We start from the raw sequence: 11,895 nt of genomic DNA, 5'->3' as shown, positions 1-11,895 counted from the left end.
ACTGAACTGCTGCCAAAACCGGGCCGCCCCTCCAGCGGGGGAACAGGAGCGGGACGGCCGGCAGGACGGCGGTGAGCTCCGTGGCAGCCGCGCGGTGCACGGGTACCGTGCCTGGTGCCACCGAGCCCAGGGTCACCGCCCCGAGGCGGAGCGCGGTCCCCGCCCCTCGGCAGGTGCAGCGCCCCCGCCCCGGCCGCTACCACGGCGCGCGGGGAGGGAGCGGAGCTGGGCGCGGCGCTCCTGCCTGGGCTCTCCGGGCCGCTTCCCTTTCCCCTGCCCGCCCCTCCCCGGCGTGTGACCGTGGGACGCGCCGAGCCCGGAGCCCGGCGGCGGCGGCGCGGAAGATGGATGCGGTGGAGGCCGGCGCGGGCGGCAGGGCGGGCAGCAGCGCCGACAGCCTGGCCGAGGAAGAGGAGGAGGAGGACGAGGCGGGTCCCGGCAGCGGCCGGTCCAGCCGCACCTCGTCGCTGGTGAGCGGGCTGCTCACCGAGCTGTACAGCGCCGCCGAGGCGGCCGTGCCCTCGGGCAGCGCCCGCTCCCGCGCCCTCCGGGAGCTGCAGCAGCGGCAGAGCCAGGTCAAGTACCTGCGGCTGAAAGGTACAGCCCGCCCCGCCCGCCTGCCCCTGCCGGGGCCGGGAGCTGCCCCTGCCGCCTCGCTTTTCCTCTGCCTGCGAGGCAGTCCTGCCCGAAGATGCCCTCCGTGCCTGCGCGCACGTGTCTATGTGTGTGTATATGTCCATTTCCAGGCTTTCTGCATGGCCGTGGCTACCAGAAGCTTCCCACGTGCTGTTAGCTGAGAGCTCCTTTAGACTAGGGCCTCCTGTGCTGTTCGCCCCTCTTTTGTTTCAGGTGCCCTAGGAGCCGAATTAGGATCGTCTGCTACTAATTTCTGTGACAGACTGCCTAAGCTTTTGCGTTTCTGCGAGTTTGGTGCTTTTCCTCACTTACAGTAATGAATAAATGTCCAGTTCCTTTCCTTTTCCTTTCCTTTTCCTTTCCTTTTCCTTTCCTTTTCCTTTCCTTTTCCTTTCCTTTTCCTTTCCTTTTCCTTTCCTTTTCCTTTCCTTTTCCTTTCCTTTTCCTTTCCTTTTCCTTTCCTTTTCCTTTCCTTTTCCTTTCCTTTTCCTTTCCTTTTTCTTTCCTTTCCTATTTTCTGAATCTAGAAGAGATGATACACCTACAGTATCATAAGAGTTTTTCTCAGAGCGTTTTAGTTCTACTGGACAACTGTAAAGCTTATATGAAGGTCCGCATGTCTTCTGAAAAAAAAAAAAGTGTAACGGAGAATGTAAATGCTGGAGTCAATCAGAATCTAAATGAGATTTTCAAAGAATTCTTATAAAGGTTAGGTAGCCTCAACAGTGCCTGTCTGTGAAAGACTGAGACGTGCAACTCCAAGTTGATCCAATGAAGAGGAAAAGAGAACAAAGGCCTCTTGTCTCCTGGTGCTTAATCACTTTTGCTTTTTTTGAGCAAAAAAACCCTAGAGGTGACTAAATATGCCTGTTTTTCAGAGCTGTTATCTGCTTCCGTGTTTGGCTTCTTAATGAGATGACACGCCTTCTGATGTTACTAGGATGTAGCTCAAGTTCTGTGTGTCCTTTGGCAACCTGCAACTCAACAGGAAGTTTTCTTGTTCAGAAATATATTTTGTGGTGTTTCAACTCATTTGTTTTGCTGCCAAGTTACTGTTTTTTTAGAGGCACAGCAAAGCAGCACAAGAAAAGAGTAAAACTCACCAGACAACTCTGGTGGTGGCTGTATAAATTAGTACAAATGCAACCTTTTTTTTCTGGTTTTTTTTTTGAGTTTGTTTGGTTTTGGTTTTTTGTTTTTTTCTTTCAAATCCATAGATCTAGTTTTAAATTACCTTGCCTGGCACAGGTGGTTGGGAGTTGCATCTGAGCAGCAGGTGCTGAAACAGTGTAGTGGCTATAAAATACGGTATTGTTTTTTCAGTGGCTCCCCCATCCTTGCAATCATACTTTTCACTAGCCCATGGTTGATGGTCATTTCAGCCTAATTTGTCCTTTTCTTGAAGCTCTCCAGAATTATTGAAAAAGCTTTGCCACATGAGCTGAGCTGTTTACCATCACACTGATAGTAGCTTTTCCTGCATGGGCATTTATTTTTCTCATTAGATCAGGTTACTGAAGAATGGATTTTTGGATTGATTTTCTTTCCAGCGTCAGGGGACAGGGGTTGCACTGAAAGTGATATTTTGAAAGTTAGCTGCAGGGAGCAGGCAGCTGTGTAGATGCTGGTGGTAAGCTGTACCAGGCTGTTGCAGGGAGGAGCTGAAGAGGTCAGCATGTGATAGGCAAGACCCAGGATTTCACTGGTGGGGGGAGCATCTGAGAACAGAGCAGAGGACTCAGAAAAATTAATGGACTTAAGACCTCTCCCCAACAACTCCCTTTTCTGATCCTGAAGCTCACCTCATGGGGGGACAACAGGAATATTAGAACTAAGCTGGGACATTTTGATGAACTGAAGGGGTCTGGTGGCACTATAACTGGCTGGTGGAGATAACTGAGGCCATGACAGAAGTCATCTAGTTGCATCTTAGTGGAAAGAATTTCCCACTTAGAGCTTATGCTGGAGTTGCATTTGTAGCTCTGCAGGCAGCTTCCTGAACATGTTCACTTGTCTGTTACAAATGTATATCTTGTCCAGGCAGCTTCTGGAAGATACTGTATTTAAAATGTATCCCCTGGTTGCACTCTTATTGATATATTCTGTCTGTATCTGTCACGTTCCTAGGAGTCTATAACAGTATAGTTGTTAAGATTCATACTCTGTGCAATAAATTGAAGTACTTTTGTTTAAAAGAAAATTAAAGACTTTGGCTCAGATTCTGAAAGTGTTTATAACTGGGAATTACCCCAGTCAATAGAACTTGTCATTTATAGAAAGCTTGTATTTGTAAATGTCTGTGGGGCAAGCGCCTTTGCGTGTCAACTACAATAAGCTATTTGTGAATCTTTTGGCGTGTACTGAAGTTGTTTTCTCTGCTTGTTGGCAGATGTTGATGAGTTAACAACTATAAAACGAGAACTGAATTACAGAATTTCTGTTCAATCGGCAAAGTTGCTCCGTCTTCTGAAGCAGAAAGACAGGCTTGTACAAAAAGTCCAGAAGAACTGCGACATTGTCACAGCTTGTTTACAGGCAGTTTCCCAGAAACGCTGTAAGTACTCTCTGTGTACTTGTGTAAATAGTTTGTTTCATTAATGTGGGCAGTGTTTCATTTAAGCCCCCACACTTAATTTAAAGTCAAGGGGCCCAGCTATGCTATTCCTTAGTTACGACTGGCTCCTAATGATGTCAGTTTTACCTGCAAACAGACAAAGTTCAAGTAGCTCAGCTGGGTAAGCTGCTGTAACCTCAGCTGTTAATTCTGTGTAACTCCTTTCTACAAGTTGATCCAAGGTGAAGAGTATTAGTAAAAACAAACCTACTTCCTTCAAAGCCCTTTGTCAGCATCAGTGTTTTGGGGGTTTCTGAGAGATTGTGTGGGAAAGAGTAGAAATGTTGTTATTTAATTTTTTAGCCTTTTTTTTCCTGCACAGTAAAACCTTTTTATTTGACTTGGCAAAGTTGTCATCTTAAGATAGACTGAAGTGCTTTTTGGTAGCTCTTCTAAAGTAAAACTTCATGTAACGTCATATGTTAGAATAAGTAGAAATTATGCCTTTGGAAAGGATGTGTGAAAATAACCTAATGTTCCATCTTATTTTTTCATTAACATGCAGCGTGACAGGTACAGAAATGTTCAGGTACAGTAAATAAAGCATGGTCTTTTCATAAAAATGTCTGTAGGAACTTTGAGGTGCATGTAAAGACTTTATTGAAATAATTTTACTGTAGTGGCATGTGCTAATGTAGTCAAGGTAAGAGCTTGTGTATTAATGTGGGACTTAATTTTTAAGCATTTAAAAGCATTCCTTTGTTTTAATTAAACCTGGCATGAAAGTTCTTGGCTGTCATCTACCGTGTAGGCATATTTCTTCTCAAAAACTCCTTTCTTAACGTCAGTTTGATAACCAAGGCCTCCATGCCACCAGTATGGAAGCATATACTATAGTCTCCTTTTAAATGAGACTACTTGAATCCTCTACATATTTAGAGGCTTTGACTGTAGATTCTGAATGATTTTTTCCCCCACATAGTGGAATCTCTGTGTAGAGATAGAACTGTAGTTTTTAATTAACCTTAAGTTCACATTCAGCTGTTTGAATGCTACCATTAAGCAATCTATACAGACCAATTGCCAACAAGTACTGTTTCATGAAAAGATGGAAATTCTGTCTAACCCTTTTTGATTACTGCTTGACAAATTAACTCCTAGTGCTAATTTCAGTTAGTTCAGAAATTACAGGGCTGATAAATTTGATCTTTTGTTTTCTGGCATAATTTTTATGATGTTCTAATCTGATTCTACAGCTAGAAAAAAACTATTTAAAAAACTCTATGCTCAAAACTGTGTTCAGTGTCTGAAAGTTCAGGATCTGTGGGTTTTGCAGCTCACACAGGGAGCCATCAACTCCTCAGTCTTAGACCTGTGCTGGCTCTTGGTCTCTGCTGGGTGCACAGAAGAGGCCTGGCCCCTGACAGCTTTGGGAGCCCACATCTGACTTGCTTGTGCTTCAGGGCCACCAATACAATAGCCAGCACAGCGCCTGCAGCACTAGAACCCTGGAGTGGGTAGAGTAAATGTGGGGGAACAGTAGCCAGGGACAACTTCATAGCTTACTCTGTTTCTCATTATGCTGCCGACCCTTGTCCTTAGCAGGTGATGCTTGTCTTGCATTCAAAAAGGTATTACCATAGAAAATAAAATTCACTGCAGAGTGAAATGCATTTTGGTTGGACACATGAATGTTCATGGCTCTGTTAAAGGAAAGATAAATTGTTCTATAGAATATATGGTAAAATCAGTACACTGTGCAGTACTTCTGGTTTGTAAGATATATGAATGAAGAGTGTCATTTTCATAATGCTTTTTTAACCTAAATTTAAATAAATTCTCCAATGAAGAAAATTTGTAAGAAAGAAATCACAGTGATGGCCTCATGGCAGACATGACATTTCTTTCTCTTACTCTTGTGATTTTGACTTATTTAGGGTAAGAAAAGATATATGTTTGTTCAGAAGCACTATGAAATATTTCAAGTCCATATTAGAAACAAGCAGAGTGCTTTATACACTTAATCATTTGAGAAAAGCAGAATTCAGTTAAAAACAACAAGGTTTTGCAGCTGTCATCTAAAGAATATGTGAAAGACATCTCTTGTATTTTATATAGTGACAGCTTGCTTTCATTACTAAGTATATTTTGACTGATCAAATTGCAAATCAGAATTTCCTTGAATCACAAATTGTGATTGGTTTTAATCAAAACAAACCCAAAAGTCAACCAACAAACAACCCAAACCAAAACCATGTGTTATCTATAATTTATTTCGGAATAAAAGGATCCAGCTTAATTGTAAGTCAGTCTGGCTGGAAGCAAGCAGGAATTAAATCTGATTCAATATAAAATAAGCTGAAGTTACAGAAACAGAAAGTTCATTAATATTCTCTTGTATTTTTAATGAAGAAATAGTTTTAGTAGAAAATTTCCCAAAGATATAAATAATTTCTCTGTCATTGCTGTGTTGCTGTGGTGGTGCTATGTATATAGTAACTATAATAATTTTAAATGGGCCTCATGCTGTGTTCAGAAAGACCCTTAGTATTCTTTTTTGTAATACTTGTTTAGAAGCTATGATTAAAGTATTAAAGTTCTGTTATTTGAGCATTGCTTCTGTATAGAATTTTCTAAGATGACAATTAACATCTGCTTTCTAGTTTTTCTTTTCCTTTTTCTGGTTTGATTTAATGCAGTACCAGTAGAGGGAGACAGAATGTTTTATTTTGTGCAGAACTAGAGGTGTATCTCCGGTTTTGATAAAGATACAAAAGCTATCAACCTTCCTTAAACATAAAGGGAAGTGCTTTACAAATGTGATCAGGCAAGAATTGGATGAAAAGGTTTAGCATAAGGTTGTCAAATAAATGGTGCTTACAAAGGAAATATAAGTGTTCTTACATGAAATAGAGGGAAAACAGTGACAAATAGCTTTTTAGTTATAACTGAGGTCATTAATTCCCACATGGTTGTCAAAGCTATTCAGAAGCTCCTGACTAAATGAACTGAATGCTTTGGAATCCAGCTAGAGAAATTCAGAGGGTTATGCCTCAGAGTGTTAACTGGACAGAAAGGCAGCATGAACTGGCATCATCTGGGCACAGATTTGTCCCCTGCCTGTCTCCTGAGCACGAACAGTTTCCTGGTGGAAGGCTGGGCTGTGAAGTCTACTCAGTTTCTGAGAACAAGTTACTGTCTCTATAGCTTCAACTTTTCTCACAGGGTATGGAACTCAGAGGAAACTGGGAAAGCATTGCCTGATGTTATTTGCATGATGCATGACTAGGAGAGAACTGAGCAAGATCCCATTACCATGTGTAGCTGGAAAAGTGCAACTTAGACATGCAAAAGTAGTCATACATCTAGATTAGATTTCTGGGTTTTGTCTCCTCATTCCCTTCTCTCAGTCTTACTGCAGCTCTGTGTCCTGTCCCATCTTATTTTTTTTCAGTGCAAAATGCTTTATTAGCTTTTCTTACATGAAACAATCTTTAAATATTGAATTTTTCAGCTCTGTTCCATTTCCCCATCCCTGCATCCTGTCTATCCTGCAGTTTCTACCCAGACTACTCCCTGTCCTTGAGTTTTCTTCACAGTATTCCTTGGTCCCCTTCAACTGTTCTTCCTCATCTTTTTCCTGTATGTACTAATTATCTACTTGCCCATTTTCTCTATCCCTCCTCTTCCCTCAACATGGTTACAAAACCAAACCACAAATTGACAATTTTTAGTTCATAGGATAAAAGTTTGGTTAAAGGTGTAAGAACAACTTTAACACAATATATGATGGACACAGCTAATATTGCTTTGATTGAACTTGAATTTGATAAAGTTCTTGGAGGAGAGGAAAATTTTTCATAATGAAAACAATCAGCCACTGAAATAATCTCCCCAGGAAAATAGTAGATTCCTCCATGTTGGATGCTTTTAAGATTTGGCTGGACAGGATGCTGGGCCATTTTATCTAGACTATGCTTTTGTTGAGAAAATTTGATGATCCCTGAGGTCCCTTCCAACCTGATATTCTGGGATTTGGCGATTGATTTCATTCTTTCTCAGATATCTTGCAACATGGGGCAAGTACTGATGTACATATGTAATAATTCATGCATATCAAATTTTGCCTGTGGCTCATTGTCTCTTCCCACTCACTTCCCTGTAGTTTGATGTAGTGTTGCAGTTGTATAAATGTGCTTTAACCTGGAACACCCCAATTGCTCTGGTTTATTTTTTTTATTTCTTAGGAAGACTTGAATTGCTCAGTGAATATTGCTGCTGTGGCAGTTTAGTGGAGGTGGGCTGGGCACTGGTTAGCAAGGATTTTCTGATCCATTCTGTGTCGTGTGCTGGTTTGCCAAGAGTGAGGTAATGGAGCAGTTAGGAAAGGAGATAACCTGTATTTAGTGATGCTGGAGCTTGGCTCAGTGGGGATGGTAGGTGTGTGCTTACTCCATCAGCTGCACTGGGCCACAGGGAAGCAGTTCTTTTGATCTGGATGGTGAAGTTCACCTGCTGGTCCCTTGGGATGGGCATGCACAAGGCAAAATGGCTTTAGATCCAAGTGTGCTCGTAACTGACTTGTTCACTGTTACCCAAAATTATTAATAAATTGTGTAATTTTTGAAAATATTGTAAAAGAGCCCTTCAAAAGAGCCACCTATAGGGATGAATATAATATTAAGTGCTATTTGACATACTTAATTCAGCTTCAGCCAGCAGAGATTCTGGAAAATCTGAAAGCTTATTCAATTGCAATTGGAGCCTGGGCTGAGAAGGATTACTTTTCTTTTAACATTAGGCTTGGAGGAGAAGAACTACAAATTTTCTGCAACCTTCATTACTGTTCATCAGGGCATTAAGAAATGTTTCAATAAGTAGGTGTGTGTCATGCTAATATAAATTAGATTGTGTGTTTTGAGTATCTGTTAGTTAGACTAGGAGAGAGTTTGAGTGTTGTCAAACATAATAACAGCCGTGTGGAGCACAGACTGACAACTAACGACTAACAGAATAACCCTGAGGAGTTTTTAGGCAGTGAATTCCATGGTTACTTTCTTTTGATGAGAATATCATGGTTGAACTGGTGTTTGAGCAGCACAGTTGGGATGCTGGGATTTGGGGAGTACTTTAACAGAGGAGCAAGTCAGTCAAGTTCTGGTGTAGCACTGTGTCCCATCCCTCTCACAGGATATTCTTCTAGAGAGCTATCAATGTAGTGCCTAGATTTAAGGTGTAATTGTGCTGCTGATGGGATGTGAACACAGAGTATAATCTTGCAAATAATGAATTTTGGTGTCTTTGATCACTTGACGTTCAGTAGCACTGGTAAGCCCTAGGGGGAGAGATCACCCCACAGCAGTGTCTCCAGGCACCTCTTCAGGATGATCTGTGCTAGCCCCAGAATGCTGACTGGTGTGTGAGTCAACAGAAACCCTTGTCAGGCTAATTAAAAATACTTAAACTGACTGCCATCTTCTCTTGCTGTAAAAACAAAGCTGTAATGTCAATTCTAAATTGGCAAACTGTGCAGTCAGTTTCCTTATAAACCTGGCAAATTGTGCGATCGTGCAGATTTGATACTTCTCAGAGGCCACTTTGAGGCTAATTTCAGTTTCTTAACTCCTAAGGTGAAGTAAAGTTTCTTTACTTTTCTGGTGTTGAAGAGATAATTTTTTCTTTCGTTTTTCCTTGAAAGAAAGAGGCTGGGTTTGCTGTCTAATTTGGTCATATATCAGCTGAGAAGTTCTTGTGGTCTGTGTCACTGCAGAACATCAGATTCAAAAGGTGGCAAGAACTAAATGCTTGGACTGCTACAGAACATGGAATCCACACTTTTGAGGGAAATTCTACTTTAAGGATACAGCAACTAAAATATCTTGTTCCAGCATGAAATAAAACACCCACTCACAAGAGTCAATTGCTTATGAAGCAAAATTCCGAAAGTTTGCATTTCAAACTAAAATGCTTTGTTCAGATGCCTTTTTCATTTCATATTATGTAACGAGCTATTTTTAAATAAGATGATAAGATGTTTAATCCTAAAAAGAGTAAAAATCATGCTTTTAGCATTTGGAAATCTATTTTTGTCAAAGATGACATTTTGCTGTGAAGGACTTTGCTTTCCACAAACTGATATTTTATGTGAGACCTTTCCATTAAAGTGGTTTCAACCAACTATATTACAGAGATCCTCCTGGGAGCATTCTGCAGCTCACTCCCTGGCTGCTCAGCATAGGGATTGCCAGGCTGCTTAGGGAGCTGAGGAGCCCACATGCATTCCTAAGCCATATGTTTTCCTTCTGAGTCTGTAGGGGAAATTATATGAATCTTTACTTTTCTGTGTCACATACTTTCCTAACTACTTTGTCCCTAACTCTCACCACTGAAGTGTCTTATGTCTACTAAAAGGACCTCCCAGCTTCCTCAGAACAAATACCATCTCATAATTGGCTAAAATTTGAGCAATTCTTGAAAATGGCTTTTATCATGGGCTCCTTCAGCTATATTCTTCAGGATTTAACTAAGCAAACTCTCCTGGTGGCTGCTTTGACTAGTGTCAGGAGACAGAGGTAAGACTGCCTTTGTTAAAAGCCCTGGGAGTCTGTTTCAAGTGACTCTGGGCTGTGCTCAGTATCCACACAGGGGATAAGACTGCACCTGACTGGCACTTTTTTCTTTTAATCGTCATTCTAGTGCTACTGTTATTAGGGAATTGGCTGCATTCAGGGCTGGGGTCTCTGCTGCTGGGAAATTCTTGGGGACAGTGTGGAGCCTGCTGACTAAGAGATCATTATGTCCTTGAGGAAGGTGCTGCCTTCTGGCTCACTGCTGCCAGTCATTTTCCAGTTCAGTGAGCTGCTGTGTCTGGAGGGGTGAGATTTTCCTTAGAAAGGGAGATGCCAGGGGTTCAGGACTAAGTGGAAGCTGAGCAAAATGAGCAGCTGACCTCAGGGCAATTGTCTCTGAGAGGAGAGAGCCTTCAGTTGCATGTTCACTTCTGCCTGTTGAGCATCAAACTTGGCCCCAGATGTGCTTCACACAGAAACAGGTGGCTGCTCTGAAACATACCCTTCACCCACAGCAGTGTGGTGAGTCCTGGGAGACCCTGATCAACCAGCTGTGCTGTCCCACTTCTGTACAAGCTGTGGGCCCTGTGAGATGAACAGCCATCCTCCTGCAGCCTTCCATCTCAGCCCGCTTTGAGTGCTTGCCCTGGGAGATGGCAGACATCTGGGGTGAAGGTGTTGTGGGGCCAAACTGGCCCGTCTGAAGTGTGTTGTGTACGTGTGTCCTGTAATTGGCCTCTAAAATGAAAGATGCACCCTGCAATGGCCACCTGAGATGGTGAGAGAATCAGCCACTGATTATCTAACTACAAATAGTTCTCTTTCTTTCCTCCCCCCCTTTATCCCTTCCTCCCTAATAAATAGTTCAGCAGTATTTTTTTAATGATGTAGAAACTTGATGGGATAGTAACAGCTGGATGTGGTTACAACATAGAAAAATGTTTTGCAGAATAAATATTTCATTGTTTATCATGGAACTGAACAGTAAATTCAGTAAATCATTCTGTAAGCAATAGTCTGGCTGCTTAATCTAGGCCCAGTTTGCAATAGAAAATGCAGATTGTTCAGTATAGGGATGTACAGATCAGAGTCACAATCAAATTCTTGTCCTGCAGCATTTGGTGTAGGATGTTGTAACTGTCCTTTGTCAGTGTCCTAGCAGCTGTGACAGCAATGAAATTGGTTGAGTTAGTGCTACACCAGAGGTTGTGTTTATTTTGGGTATGCATACAACTTGGAGGCTGACAGTTTAGCTGCTTCTCCATATTTTTCTGTATAACAGTAATCCTGTTGCTGTTGCAAAGTCACAGCTAACCTCACAGGATTAGCTTTGCGATGCATGTAGAATTTTGACTCCACTGAATTTCACTTTTCATAACAGCTGTGCCATGAGAAGTTGATGTATTAGAGAGTGCTTGTTATATAAAATACTTCCTGAGTATTAGAAATAGGGATTAATGCAACAGATTATTGTGTGTGGAGCTTTTTGGATTGCTTATCAAGCGATACTTGTAGTATTTCTATACTAATTTGCCTGGAAAAAGTGGTTCTCAAACCAGTGATCTCTTATTTCTCTGGTACTGCAGTGACTGGGAGGTGGGATTTGATTAGTTCAAATTGAGGAGGCATGCTGGAGGAAGGATTCTGCTGCTTGGAGACAATGAAGTCAGAACAGCCTGTTCTCTGTCTACAGTCCCTGTCAGTCAGTCATGGCAGGAGAAATAACTGGCAGCCACTGCTCTTCCCTCTGCTTATTTGCAGCTATTCAGATAGATACTTGATCAATGGTAAAGTTTTGTTAGTCTAAGAGTTCCCTGAAAAACTGGAAAAGCTTTTATTCAATCACCCCGGGATTGTTGTGATTAAATGAGATGAAGTGCCAGTTTCCACGTAGGTTCAGGAAGAGTGTGAAGCAGCTCATGCTGCTGCAGCCCAGAGGCTGCATGTCTGCCCTGGGGCAGGGCAAGTGTTGGCCACGGGGGCAGGAGTGGCCCAGGGCCCAGCTGAGCAAAGGGTTCAGCCTGCCTGTCTGTGTGCTAAAGTGTTTGTGTGCTTTGCTGTGAGGCATTATTAGCATCCAGGCTGTAACCTAGCAGTTCATTGCACTAACTGACAATTTGCAAGGAAGCTGCTCCA

Source organism: Camarhynchus parvulus, chromosome 1A (genome assembly GCF_901933205.1).
Source record: "Camarhynchus parvulus chromosome 1A, STF_HiC, whole genome shotgun sequence".
Taxonomy (NCBI): Eukaryota; Metazoa; Chordata; class Aves; order Passeriformes; family Thraupidae; genus Camarhynchus; species Camarhynchus parvulus.
The sequence above is the reverse complement of the archived record's forward strand: the minus strand, read 5'-3'. Positions refer to the sequence as shown.